Genomic DNA, 14,867 nt, shown 5'->3' on the forward strand with positions numbered 1-14,867 from the left:
GCAAACAGTAATTTAAACTATTGCATCCTGGCTTACCAAAGCTCTCAAACAGCTCCAGCTCCCACAAGTTACATGAGGATTATTTTTACTATAACTATGGTATCTGTGAAATTGACAGTGAACAGGCAGATGTGTATTTCCTAGTTGTCTTTGTAATGGTTATGCTTGCCTTGGTTGTGGCAAAATATGTAGGTCACAGTGGGGGCTGCGTAGCCACGGGAAATACTGCATTCCTAATTAATCTTTGGGCTCAAAGACAAGCCTTCTTGTAATTGTCCTAATAGTCCGAGTCGAAGAATCTAAAACTTTAAGATCTTGAAGGCTACCATTCATCGGCCTGTCTTAACTATTGCTCAGTCCGGGAGGGACCAAAGCAGATGTAATTTGTGACATGTTTACTACTAGTGGTTCGTATCCAAAGACGTTGTATTAGAACCTAAAAGGAATGGGTTTCCTGTTCAGGCAGAACTTAGCCGTGTGTATGTTTCTATAACATGATTGACACATGGATTTGAGTATGACGTAATTATCTTATGCTAAGAAGAATCCTCTGTAACTTAGATGCTAAACGTAACGTGACTAGTGATGGGAACTAAAAAGTTACTTTAAAAATTAAACTAAAACTAGTTTTCAACTAAAATAAAGTAGTTAAACTAAAAGTTTATCATCAATTTCAAAATCTATTTATATAATTCTCTTCATGGCTCAAGAGTTTCGCGACATCACGCTACGTAATTGAAAGATCACTCTTTTGTTTTTGCCAGGTGGACGGGTTAGAGCAGTGGTTCCCAAACTTTTTTGTCTGGTAGACCCCTTGCCATGTTTTCTGGTTTTCCGTAGACCCCCTACTTAACTTGTATTGGATTTTTGCAAATTCATAAAAAAAAATTAAAGCAAATTTCTAACTGTAGTGAGCCAAAGTGTGGAAAAGTAATTGAAAGCTACATATGAAGTTATAGAGATCTATTTTTAATTGATAAAATTTAGGTTTAAACGAATTAAAATAACAATTTATATTTTTACTGGAATCACCAAACACACTGGAAATGTTGTATTTTTTTTTTTTTTGAACATCTATTCTCCGTTGCTACGGATAAATGTTTCACGTAGGATATTCTTGTTCTATGAAGTAGTCCTTCAAATATTAAATAGTATTCAATCAATTAATTAATTTGCCTTATGTACAGTGGCGTAGCATCCATGGCGCGAAGGGGTTCAATGAACCCGGGCCCACAAGCAATTCTAGGGGCCCACAGCTGTGGCGTAGCAACCATGGCGCGAAGGAGCTCATTACCCTCGGGCTCATGCTTCAAGGCCAATTTTAGCCCACATTAGAACTTAGGAAGAATATTTGTTTGTTCATTTGAAAAACTTTTAAGTCGTTTAACTCTGTTAAGAATTTGTAAAAATATTGACTTTTAAGACACTATTGCTTATATATATATATATGCAGTCCTAACTGAATCAAACGTTATGACATAATTACTTTTTTAAAGAAAATGGTACTATCTATACATTGGAATGTCTTTACATTTAGTTTACTCATTTTTATCACACACTAAATTTGTCTTATTGGCTGGAGAGGAGCCCATCAAGATGTTCTTGAACCCGGAGTACTAGTGTGATATTTACTTGTGTAGCAGGCAGTGGTTACGTCGTATACATCTACAGTCTCTGGCCATCACCCAAATTAAAATTTAACTTAACACTAATAGTCCAATATTTAAACTACATGCTTACATATTACTTCCTAATGTGTCTTAAAACGAATAGATATTAATTAATAATATCGTTTTATCCCGTGCTTTTAAGAATGTGCGCTTATAATACTGTCTCTAATTCAGTCACAAGAAGCACTGGAACTTGATTTCCAACATCAATGCGGCCCAACACCAAGCCGTGTTTATGCCATCTCCCATTTAGCTCGAGCCTGTCACACAAGTCCTGGGTTGGATCCCGATACTAAATGAAATATACGATGCAATGCCCACACATTCACATCGTATGACTTTAAAACCATCCATTCGAATAACTTATTTTTTTTAAAAAAAGGTATGATCTTTACATTGGAATGTCTTTGCATTTAGATTACTCATTTTTGTCACACACTAAATTTGTCTTATTGGCTGGAGGGGAGCCCACCAAGATGTTCTTGAACCCGGGCCCACGGTACCTTGCTACGCCACTGCTTATGTATCGTTGTAAAAGTTTTCGCAAAGAGCAGTTCTCGTGTGGCTCAAATATTATTGCGCAGAACTATTTTCACTAACAGGAGAAGGGGTGAAGGTGAGTACCTAGTGAGCACCTAAACCAGTCAGCTTTGGGCAGGAAGGGCTCATTAGACTTGGCTTGCACCCTGCTTAGAAGAAGGAAAACTGAATTCCAACTGTGATGCCTTGCAGCTATACCCGAACATTGGAAAGGTTTTGTGGGTCAACACTGTTAAAATAAGGAGCCGGCCACCCTTAGCAGCACCTTCGCCCTTAGGCAATTTGCAGCACACAGCGATACACCCTACCAGAGTCTGCGACGCCGATGACCCCAAACTGTATATATGTCGTTTGCTAAGAATTACATAAGAAGCTTTTAATTTTATAACTCATGCCACGGATGTGACCTTGAACTGTATTGTTGCTTAAAGAAATTCGTTTAATAATATCAGAGTGTAGGTTCTTGTAAAACAGTTTTTAAAACTACAACGGTTAGTAAAATCAATGTTTTACCTTTAGTGTTTTCCATATTTTGATATAAGTAAAGAGATATTGTAAGACTCTCGCAAACCATCATCTTCTCTAAATGATGTCGAAGAGAGATTTTGTGGGTCTATTCTTTATCTTTGAGTGTTCTAAAGCTAATCAAATCATCATCTATTTTGTTAGGGTGGAATTGTCTGAAATGATCTTCCAGCGTCATTGGTTTCATATCGTTATGAAAAGGCAATTAGGCAACCGCGAGTATGACAAGGAAAGAATAAATACCAATTTAAAATAATCAACGCTGTAATTTCTACATTCTTTTTGTTAAACATTAGTTACATGTAGACAAAATTAAGCTAGTTAAAAAAGTATTGAAATTAAATATCACAATTTTTCGTTTGAATAGCAGGATAAATACTTAAAAGATTAACTCGGGTACAAATCAACAAATCATATATTTGTGTATAAAAGAATTACATTCATTTGATGTTTAATTAAAGTCACATGTTTAAATGAAATCTATTATCGTAGACCCCCGTGGACATCTCATAGACCCCCAATTTATTTTTTCCCTTTCGTAGACCCCTTGGAAGTCTTCGTAGACCCCTGGGGGTCTACATAGACCACTTTGGGAATCACTGGGTTAGAGTTACCGTACGTAATTTAAGAGGCGAAAAAAATGAGGGGTTGGGGGGAGGGGGAGTGAATCATTGTAACCTAGTAGTCTACTCTGTATTCACCTGTCACAAAAAAGCAGGGCCGGATTTAACCATTGTGGGGCCCTATGCGAAACGGATTTTTCAGGGCCAAGTTTGGGTAGGGATACGGATAATAAGTGAAAATTAAGTGCTTGTATTAGAAAATAAATTCGTCTTTGCATTTTATTTATTCTTTACTACGTACAGAATTACTTAACGAGCCTTGCGTGTATAGAAGAGATAGAGGACCACGTGGCTAAATGTTGTTTGTTTACGATTGGTGAATGAGGTCCAATGGATAATTCCCTATACGATCGAGTCTCTATATTATGTAATGACTCTTAATCAGGAGTCATTTTTATCCACACATTCTCATGATTGTCACTTTGTGTGTGTTTTTTTTTTTTGTCCCATTTTTTTGTCAGCTTTTCTTTAGCTAGAATCGAATTATTTTTTTAATTATTTTCAAAATTAAGGTCACTAATTAAAGAGTGCCTAATTATCCAAATCCTAAATTTCCGGCTGCCTAAATTTATCTTATGTGTTATTTGTTGGCTAGACAACTCAAGTCTTTTAAGCACAAGGAAAAACACATGGCAGTCTTTTCATATTTTGTAGCAACTAGTCGACATATCGACTACACACTAGACTAGCCCTAGCTAGAGCTATCTAACCTTCAATACACACTGGTCTGCTATTTACTTTTGGGCAGATAGGGAGGGGTGGATGAAAGTGTTTTTTTTTTCTAGGGTTGGTTACCCGAATGCTAAGAATTTAACTGTCTGTCAGTGTAGTCCGTGTAGATCAAGAAATCTAGATCCTGCTCGCGCTTCGGTACCTTCCATCAGAGGTTTAATTATTTTAGTGTAAACTATTAAGAAATGGACCACTACATTCTCCTGTTAATAACTAATTATGGTTTGGCGCTTGTTGATGTGTGTTTTATATAGGTTGCACCAATCGGTGTTTGGGAGTAACATCCCTTGTAACTGTTGTTGTCAACCAATATGGCGTGAGATTAAACAGCTGATTTCATGTCTTATAAGTTATATCCAGAGTCTTGTTATTATTCGTTCATAATAATTAACAGCGCTAATGACTAAATTGAAACCACTAAATATTGACTTGAAACGCTTCAGAGTTCCACTATAAGTAAACTGAAATTAAGCACGGCGCGTGATGTAAACACAACCACCGCGTGGCTGGGAGGAAATTCGGAAAAAAATCATTCTACAGAGGCGCCACCGGCCAAGGGAATCTCGTTGAACTATTTGTCGTGGCGCCTTTCTTGACCTCCTCCTATCCCTTGGTCTGTTAGCCCATTGGGGCACCACTCATGATAGGTCAACCTTCCTCCTCCATCCCTCTCTGTCCTTTGTTTTGAATAGAATCGCTTTCAAAGACAGGCACGTCCATTCTTTAATGTTGTTCTCTAGTCGCTTTCTTATCCCACTGTCGGTCAGAGTGTTACAAGAACATAGTCATAAAGCGCTGGTTGTGTATGTGTTTCGTGTGTGAATGTTGTTCGAATTTTTAATCAATATTGTTTTTGTACAGTAGTTTCGCTGAGCTTGTCAATTGTAGTCAAACTGAATTTCCATTAGACTGGATCAGTAAAAATTAAAATCTTATCTTTTCTCTGTCTGCCTCTTCTCTTTTTACTGATACTTTTCTCTGAAGGAAGGACTTAGCAAGCACAGAGAACTTAGTGGTATTATCATAATAATTTTTTTTTTTAAAGTGGTCAGCAGGACTTCATTAACCTATAATAATGTCTTGAATTACTTCCCTTATTTCCGACCCAGTGCAGTCTTGCCAATGTTGGCATTATTTTGACAAGAAACTCGTGCGCTAATGGACACACGCGATGGCTGTGTAGAAGCACGGAGATACTTTTGGGCTGTATGACACGTTGCGGGGTTGACTGCAGACGCTTGGTACTAGATTGACACACGATATGACATAATTATCTCGTATTTGAAGTAACGCTTGTAATATATAAGATACGAAGTTAAGGTTACGCAACAAGATCCACTTAATTTAGAGTCTTATTATTATTTTATGCGTTATGGATCTAGATTTAGTCTAGAATCTAGACGTGGGAGGGGGGAATATTATTGATCTAATTGTTATAGCAATGTTAAAAATTTAGTTTTCGGTTTGTCATCACCGGGAAAATATAAATCTATGGTAACCAAAAAGAATATGATTTTTTTTTCAATTTATTGTAGTACCGGTATCATAATAATATTGGGTTGGAAATATTCCATGTCTCTTGCAAAGCAACACCAAGTACGCAACGACATTTCCAACCATTAATAACCTTGACCTCATGCTAGTACACGTAGGGAAAGAATAAGGTCATCAGACGTCTGCGCATCCGTGCAGACAACTCTTGTTACCTGCCAAGTCTGAGTGTCAAGTTTTGGTGACGTCGCTAGGCTGTGGGGGAGTTAGAATATCCAATCAGGAACAAGATAACAAGTTCAATAAATGTCTTTAAAACCTAGATTAAAAAAATATATTTAATTTATGGCTGTGTACTGTGTACCAATCAATAATTGTATGTAAATAGCCTATTAGGTAATGTACCAATCAACAATCAATGATTGGAGAATTGGAGGTAATTAAGTAGTGTATCAATCAATCAGCGTTGGTTATTAACAATATAGACTTTCAGTCAGTGATTGTAGGTAATAAACTAGATTATTTGTTTTATGTTTGATAACAAAAAAGCCAAGATTTCATTTTGGAAAGGGGGCGATATGGTAAGACCATTGATTTTTTTTTTTGACGGTACGTTATTGTTATTGTCTTTTCTTCTATTGCTGTGTGTGTCTGCGGGGGGGGGGGGGGGGGGGGGTCGCGGCTAAGTGGGGGGATTGTAAAAATGGGTCGCCGAGCATAAAAGGTTGAGAACCGCTGGGTTAAGTGCTTAAATTAACTTATTGACACGAGTCGCCGTGGGCGAAGCCAGGATTTTATTTCGGAGGAGGGGGGGGGGGGAGGGGTTTAGGGGGATTGTTTCCCTCCCCCGTTTACGATGGGGGATTATTTACGAGGATGGCTGCCTAGTCGTGCCGTATGCGCGCTGGACTGTCGTTCGTACTTCTCGATGGTCCCGGGTTCAAACCCTGCCCGCTCCCGTCGTCATGCTGGAGGTTTGGACTAGGAAGTAAACTATCTTCAACTCTGAAGGAACATCCGAAACATGTCAAACATTTGACAAACAAACATTTGACAATAATTGAGTGTCAGAGACATATGTTATTCTGCAATGCTCTGCGTACGACATGTTTATAAGTGTTTTATTTAGCCATCGTATATGTCGGCACATCTGGGAAGCGTGGTCGAGAGGCTAAGTAGCCTACGCTTGAACTTATCTTGGCTTGGCTACCTATGAAGGGGACTCGAGCAGAGTTTTGTTGACTGAGAGCCTACAAGCATGAAAGTAGCGCTATATAAAAGCTAAATTTGTTATTATTATCTCTTCACACAACTTCCATTCTACACTGCCAACATAAATTCAACACTCCTTCATCATAGCGAATCGTTCAGCAAAGACACTCTGTTGCTCGGATGTGCCACGTAGTGCGCAGAGAATAAAACAATACAAATTAAACCCTAGCTGGCAAAGTCCTGATTATTTCATTGCTAAATATGTTTTGGGGCTCTATATAATAATAATAATAATAGTAATGATAATGATAATTTTAGTTATAAAGCGCTGTTAACAAATAGAAAATGTAGGCTCAATGCGCTGTGATAAATCCTAACATGTGTTGCCTCTAGGTAAATCCGGACCTGGTATGATACTATGTTTAATTTGATGTAGGCCCCCCCCCCCCCCCCAAGCCTAAGACAAAGGTACCGGTAGTCGCGAGATTGTACTTTAAATCCTAATTATTTCAATAAAACTGAGTTTGTAACTCTGATCAAACTTCAATTTTGTATTGTTTAGATTTCTCTCTTTTGGTTGACGAGTTTGCCGCCCACAGGTTAATAGATTGTGTGTATGTGTATTGAGGGGTCACGGTCAAGGTGTGTACAATTAGTAGGCTTAGGGCTAGTGCTGGATGTAACATAGAATCTACACATTTTCACATGTCTCGGGAAAAATTGACCAATCCCTACGTCTTTTAGATTTAAATCAAGTTTTGGCACAGAAGCTTATTGAGTCACTGGCGCCACTGATGCTCAAGTGAACAGTGATCCATGTGTTTGCTAGCATTCAAACGGGACCCTCCTTTTATCTAGATCTAATCTTTTAATCTACCATAATCTTATATCTATCTCTTGTCATCTCGTGACATCTTCGGTTGAAGGTAGGCCTGATTCTGTCAAAGATTCAATAACTTCTATAACATGATAGATCTAGACTAGATCTATACTTAAACTTATAGGGGTATAGACGGCATAGGCGCCATAGGCCAACCATAATGATAAAGACAATAAAGTAATTTGCTAAACGGTAATACCAGCTTATCTGTATATAATCTAGCTCTTACTTAGTCTTAGCTGATCTAGAATCTATATTATTCTATATAGATCTAGTTATTCTAGTTATCTAATATCTAGATCTAGATGTAGGTCTAGTTATCTAGATTCTTCTAGTGCCGTAGTGGTCTTTTTTTTTTCTAGATCTGTATCAATATCAGAATATCACTTCAATATGCCCATATATTATTACTATAGATAGTATAGATCTAGATTCTAAGATCTAGATCTAGTAGGCTATATTATTAATATTAGCCTATTTCAAGGCTAAAAATCTAATCTGTATATGGATCTAGTAAACACTGAAAACAGTAACTACTGACACTACTGTTGTTTTTTTGTTACCTGTGGGCTACTTGCGTTGAAATCAAAAACCAACGTCCTAGCATACTTAAAGTAAGTTAAAGCACCATCTCTGTGCAGACACCCACCACAAATTTTTTTCCCAAGAAATCTTAGTTTCCAAGAAATGAGCCTACTTTATTAAATATATAGCGTGCTGTAGGAGAGGTTGTTTCAATAAGTTTGTAAAATAGAAACTCTTGAAAATCATGTAAACCAGTAATTGTGAACAATTAGCAACGTCTGTGAATTCATGAAACTGGATACTAAATATTGGAAGTGGAGAAGATATTGCCTGAATTACCTGATCAATAATATCAGCAGAACTATTCTCAATGGGAAAAGTCATTAGATAAGAAAATTGCACTAAATTTAGTCACAAATTCAGCTCCATTCATAACTCCAGCAATTTTAACTCCTTGGCAATGGTGTGAGATTTCATAGATCTGTCAATTCAGAGAGAAACCGAATTGGAAACGTCTGCTGTTTTGATAATGAATTTAGGTTTTTAAACTCTGTGAGCTTTGAAGTTAAATTACTGGATATCCTAATCGCAAAAGCTTAGACACAATCTTTTGATGAAATATTCTATTAATGATTCTGAGTGATACCCCTATACTGTATTCATTAGATTGTAAATGTTTACCATCTTTAGTACAAATGTGTTTACTACAACACATAAGAAATGACCAAAAAAAAATTCAATGTAAAAGTTACGAAAAACTGTTTCCAATGGTCTTAGGCTACCACTGGCAAATGGTCATTAGACACCCAAAGGGGTCGCCACCCACAGGTTGAGAACCCCTTCTGTATAGCCTAACTATTTGCGAAAAGAAAATGCTGCCCTAATAACATAACTAGTTACTTAGTTTAGATTTTGGGTCTTAAGTTGTTCATTTGTTTCGAAATATGCATTGGACAACTTGGTCTGCATAGCCATGTGAAATACTGCAGGCCTACACATCCATAACATTAGTATTAAAGATGGTGTCACACATCCACAACATTTGTATTAAAGATGGTGTCACTCATCCATAACTTATGCATTAAAGATGGTGTCACACATCCATAACCTACATATTAGAAGATGGTGTCACTCATCCATAACCTACGTATTAAAGATGGTGTCACTCACCCATAACATTTGTATTAAAGATGGTGTCACTCCTCCATAACATTTGTATTAAAGATGGTGTCACACATCCATAACCTACATATTAGAAGATGGTGTCACTCATCCATAACCTACGTATTAAAGATGGTGTCACTCACCCATAACATTTGTATTAAAGATGGTGTCACTCCTCCATAACATTTGTATTAAAGATGGTGTCACTTCTCCATAACATTTGTATTAAAGATGGTGTCACTTCTCCATAACATTTGTATTAAAGATGGTGTCACTCCTCCATAACATTTGTATTAAAGATGGTGTCACTCATCCATAACCTACATATTAAAGATGGTGTCACTCACCCATAACATTTGTATTAAAGATGGTGTCACTCACCCATAACATTTGTATTAAAGATGGTGTCACTTCTCCATAACATTTGTATTAAAGATGGTGTCACTCATCCATAACATTTGTATTAAAGATGGTGTCACTCACCCATAACATTTGTATTAAAGATGGTGTCACTCACCCATAACATTTGTATTAAAGATGGTGTCACTCCTCCATAACATTTGTATTAAAGATGGTGTCACTCATCCATAACATTTGTATTAAAGATGGTGTCACTCCTCCATAACATTTGTATTAAAGATGGTGTCACTCACCCATAACATTTGTATTAAAGATGGTGTCACTCCTCCATAACATTTGTATTAAAGATGGTGTCACTCCTCCATAACATTTGTATTAAAGATGGTGTCACTCCTCCATAACATTTGTATTAAAGATGGTGTCACTCCTCCATAACATTTGTATTAAAGATGGTGTCACTCCTCCATAACATTTGTATTAAAGATGGTGTCACTCCTCCATAACATTTGTATTAAAGATGGTGTCACTCCTCCATAACATTTGTATTAAAGATGGTGTCACTCCTCCATAACATTTGTATTAAAGATGGTGTCACTTCTCCATAACATTTGTATTAAAGATGGTGTCACTTCTCCATAACATTTGTATTAAAGATGGTGTCACTTCTCCATAACATTTGTATTAAAGATGGTGTCACTTCTCCATAACATTTGTATTAAAGATGGTGTCACTTCTCCATAACATTTGTATTAAAGATGGTGTCACTCCTCCATAACCTACATATTAAAGATGGTGTCACTTCTCCATAACATTTGTATTAAAGATGGTGTCACTCCTCCATAACCTACATATTAAAGATGGTGTCACTTCTCCATAACATTTGTATTAAAGATGGTGTCACACATCCATAACCTACATATTAAAGATGGTGTCACACATCCATAACCTACACATTAAAGATGGTGTCACTTCTCCATAACATTTGTATTAAAGATGGTGTCACACATCCATAACCTACATATTAAAGATGGTGTCACACATCCATAACCTACATATTAAAGATGGTGTCACACATCCATAACCTACATATTAAAGATGGTGTCACACATCCATAACCTACATATTAAAGATGGTGTCACACATCCATAACCTACATATTAAAGATGGTGTCACACATCCATAACCTACATATTAAAGTTGGTGTCACACATCCATAACCTACATATTAAAGATGGTGTCACTTCTCCATAACATTTGTATTAAAGATGGTGTCACACATCCATAACCTACATATTAAAGATGGTGTCACACATCCATAACCTACATATTAAAGATGGTGTCACTCATCCATAACCTACATATTAAAGATGGTGTCACTTCTCCATAACATTTGTATTAAAGATGGTGTCACTCCTCCATAATCTTTGTATTCAAGATGGTGTCACTCATCCATAACCTACATATTAAAGATGGTGTCACTCATCCATAACATTTGTATTAAAGATGGTGTCACTCCTCCATAACATTTGTATTAAAGATGGTGTCACTTCTCCATAACATTTGTATTAAAGATGGTGTCACTCATCCATAACATTTGTATTCAAGATGGTGTCACTCCTCCATAACATTTGTATTCAAGATGGTGTCACTCATCCATAACATTTGTATTACAGATGGTGTCACTTCTCCATAACATTTGTATTAAAGATGGTGTCACACATCCATAACATTTGTATTAAAGATGGTGTCACTCATCCATAACCTACATATTAAAGATGGTGTCACTCATACATAACCTACATATTAAAGATGGTGTCACACATCCATAACCTACATATTAAAGATGGTGTCACACATCCATAACCTACATATTAAAGATGGTGTCACTCATCCATAACCTACATATTAAAGATGGTGTCACTCCTCCATAATCTTTGTATTCAAGATGGTGTCACTCATCCATAACCTACATATTAAAGATGGTGTCACTCATCCATAACCTACATATTAAAGATGGTGTCACTCATCCATAACATTTGTATTACAGATGGTGTCACTTCTCCATAACATTTGTATTAAAGATGGTGTCACACATCCATAACATTTGTATTAAAGATGGTGTCACTCATCCATAACCTACATATTAAAGATGGTGTCACTCATCCATAACCTACATATTAAAGATGGTGTCACACATCCATAACCTACATATTAAAGATGGTGTCACACATCCATAACCTACATATTAAAGATGGTGTCACACATCCATAACCTACATATTAAAGATGGTGTCACTCCTCCATAATCTTTGTATTCAAGATGGTGTCACTCATCCATAACCTACATATTAAAGATTGTGTCACTCATCCATAACCTACATATTAAAGATGGTGTCACTCATCCATAACATTTGTATTAAAGATGGTGTCACTCATCCATAACATTTGTATTAAAGATGGTGTCACTTCTCCATAACATTTGTATTAAAGATGGTGTCACTCATCCATAACATTTGTATTAAAGATGGTGTCACTCCTCCATAACATTTGTATTCAAGATGGTGTCACTCATCCATAACATTTGTATTACAGATGGTGTCACTTCTCCATAACATTTGTATTAAAGATGGTGTCACACATCCATAACATTTGTATTAAAGATGGTGTCACTCATCCATAACCTACATATTAAAGATGGTGTCACTCCTCCATAACATTTGTATTAAAGATGGTGTCACTCCTCCATAACATTTGTATTCAAGATGGTGTCACTCATCCATAACCTTTGTCTTTGTATTCAAGATGTGCCTACACACCCTTAACATTTGTATGAAAGATGGTGTCACTCATCCATAACATTTGTATTGAAGATGGTGTCTCTCCATCCATAACATTTGTATTCAAGATGGTGTCTCTCCATCCATAACATTTGTATTTAAGATGGTGTCTCTCCATCCATAACATTTGTATTGAAGATGGTGTCTCTCCATCCATAACATTTGTATTGAAGATGGTGTCTCTCCATCCATAACATTTGTATTGAAGATGGTGTCAGTCATCCATAACCTTTGTATTCAAGATGGTGTCACTCCATCCATAACATTTGTATTGAAGATGGTGTCAGTCATCCATAACCTTTGTATTCAAGATGGTGTCACTCCATCCATAACATTTGTATTGAAGATGGTGTCAGTCATCCATAACCTTTGTATTCAAGATGGTGCCTACACACCCATAGCGTTTGTATTAAAGGCTGTGTGTACTTATTCATAACCTTCACAGTCCTTTGTATTAAAGGCTGTGTGTACTTATTCATAACCTTCACAGTCCTTTGTATTAAAGGCTGTGTGTACTTATTCATAACCTTCACAGTCCTTTGTATTAAAGGCTGTGTGTACTTATTCATAACCTTCACAGTCCTTTGTATTAAAGGCTGTGTGTACTTATTCATAACCTTCACAGTCCTTTGTATTAAAGGCTGTGTGTACTTATTCATAACCTTCACAGTCCTTTGTATTAAAGATGGTGCCAACACATCCATACCCTTTGCATTAAAGATGGTGCTTGGTATGCTAGAAATATTACTTTGATCTAGTGCTTAAGAAAATTTAACACCAATGGACCTCATTCACCAATCGTAAACAAACAACATTTAGTCACATGATCTTATTGATAAAACAACGAAAAAAACTGTCACGTGACAACCATCATGAATTAAACATGAGATTGTAAATTATATAGAAGAGATAGAGCACCACGTGGCTGAATGTTGTTTGAATGAGGTCCATTATATTTTAAACAGGAGTGTTGTAGTAAATAGTTTTTAACCTTGCAGATTTTGTTTTTCAGATCAAAACACAGATCTCTTCTTTGTAATATAAAAAGGGAACATCATACAGATTGCTAGAGATTATTACCTTTGAGAAACAGACAAGAAATAAAAACACTATAAAAAATTGGTGTATCAAAGATGCCAGCATTCTTTAAGGGACGTAAGTCATTTACAAATCTAGAATTTTAACTATTTTGAATTTAATGTCATTGTGTCATAGTTTTCTTAATAAGCAAGGTCAAGCTATGAAACTACCGATCTAGCAAAGCAAGTATCTTTATAAGTTTCATTCTTTTTGTGTGTGTGTTGCTTTATCTTTTGTGTTATTGCATGCAAATTGAGCATGTTTTTAATTATTATTTTAAGAATAATTAATATTATTTTAAGAATAATTGTAAGATAATTACTCATTTTGCTCCATATAGTTTTTATAGATCTATTTTAAAAAAAAAAGGTTTTAATAGTTAAGTTGAAATTTTATCTTCAAACATACTTAAACTAAACAACTCTGATGATTTCATAGACTAATGTTTTATGTATTCATTATCATAATTACAATTTGGAACATTTTCAGATCAATGTCTAGTTATCAGATGATTAGAACCATCACTTGTGAGGAACTGGCCAGAAGGTGAAACATGTGTTAAGTGCTATGCCACAAAGTGTTATTTAAGGCAAGTAATCTATTCAATATGCTTTAGGCATTTTACATTTCATTTCATAGTTTCTTTTGGTTTATGCTAATTAAGAACAGGAAAGCTGTGAAACTACTGATCTAGCAAGGCATGTATTTTTTTTGAATGTTTCAGTTTTATTCTTTGTTTTTTTGTGTTTTTTTTTTGCATGCAATTTGAGAATCTATTTTCAGTGTTTATATAACATTTAAAGAATAATGTTCTGATTTTATAGAACATTTTGTAATTAAAAATATATGCATAACAATGGTTGAACTTCTTTATGCTTGATGTGCAACATAGATTTAGGAGTATAATAATATAAAGTTTAACAGCATCTCGAAATAATGAAATAAAACTTTTTATTTGTTAGCAGCCAAAGCTTCAACACAAGCTTCATGTCACATTAAAAATGTTCAGAACAAGATTGTGTACAGACTTTGAGTGCAGTGAAGGAGGACAGTCAACAGATCATGTGGAGCCCCAACAGGCCAACAGACTAAAGGAACAGGTGAGGGTGTTGTGATGGGTGATCAAGTTTGTTTTTTTAAAGACAAGTATTACTTCAAATACTATGTTTTTTATAATTTAGACTTAAGTTTCTTTTGATGCTTGTTAAATAAAGAATAGGCAGGCAATT

General features: G+C 35.9%; 1 long non-coding RNA gene across 1 annotated transcript; it reads left to right on the plus strand.

The window, feature by feature from the left end:
- The first annotated feature begins 7,435 nt into the window (after window positions 1–7,435).
- Window positions 7,436–14,231, plus strand: LOC129923484 (uncharacterized). The gene is made up of 3 exons (XR_008775454.1): window positions 7,436–7,719; window positions 13,571–13,713; window positions 14,128–14,231. It is a non-coding gene; the product is annotated as an uncharacterized LOC129923484 (long non-coding RNA).
- The last annotated feature ends 636 nt before the right edge of the window (window positions 14,232–14,867 follow it).

This window comes from Biomphalaria glabrata, chromosome 16 (assembly GCF_947242115.1).
Source record: "Biomphalaria glabrata chromosome 16, xgBioGlab47.1, whole genome shotgun sequence".
In the NCBI taxonomy this organism is placed as follows: domain Eukaryota; kingdom Metazoa; phylum Mollusca; class Gastropoda; family Planorbidae; genus Biomphalaria; species Biomphalaria glabrata.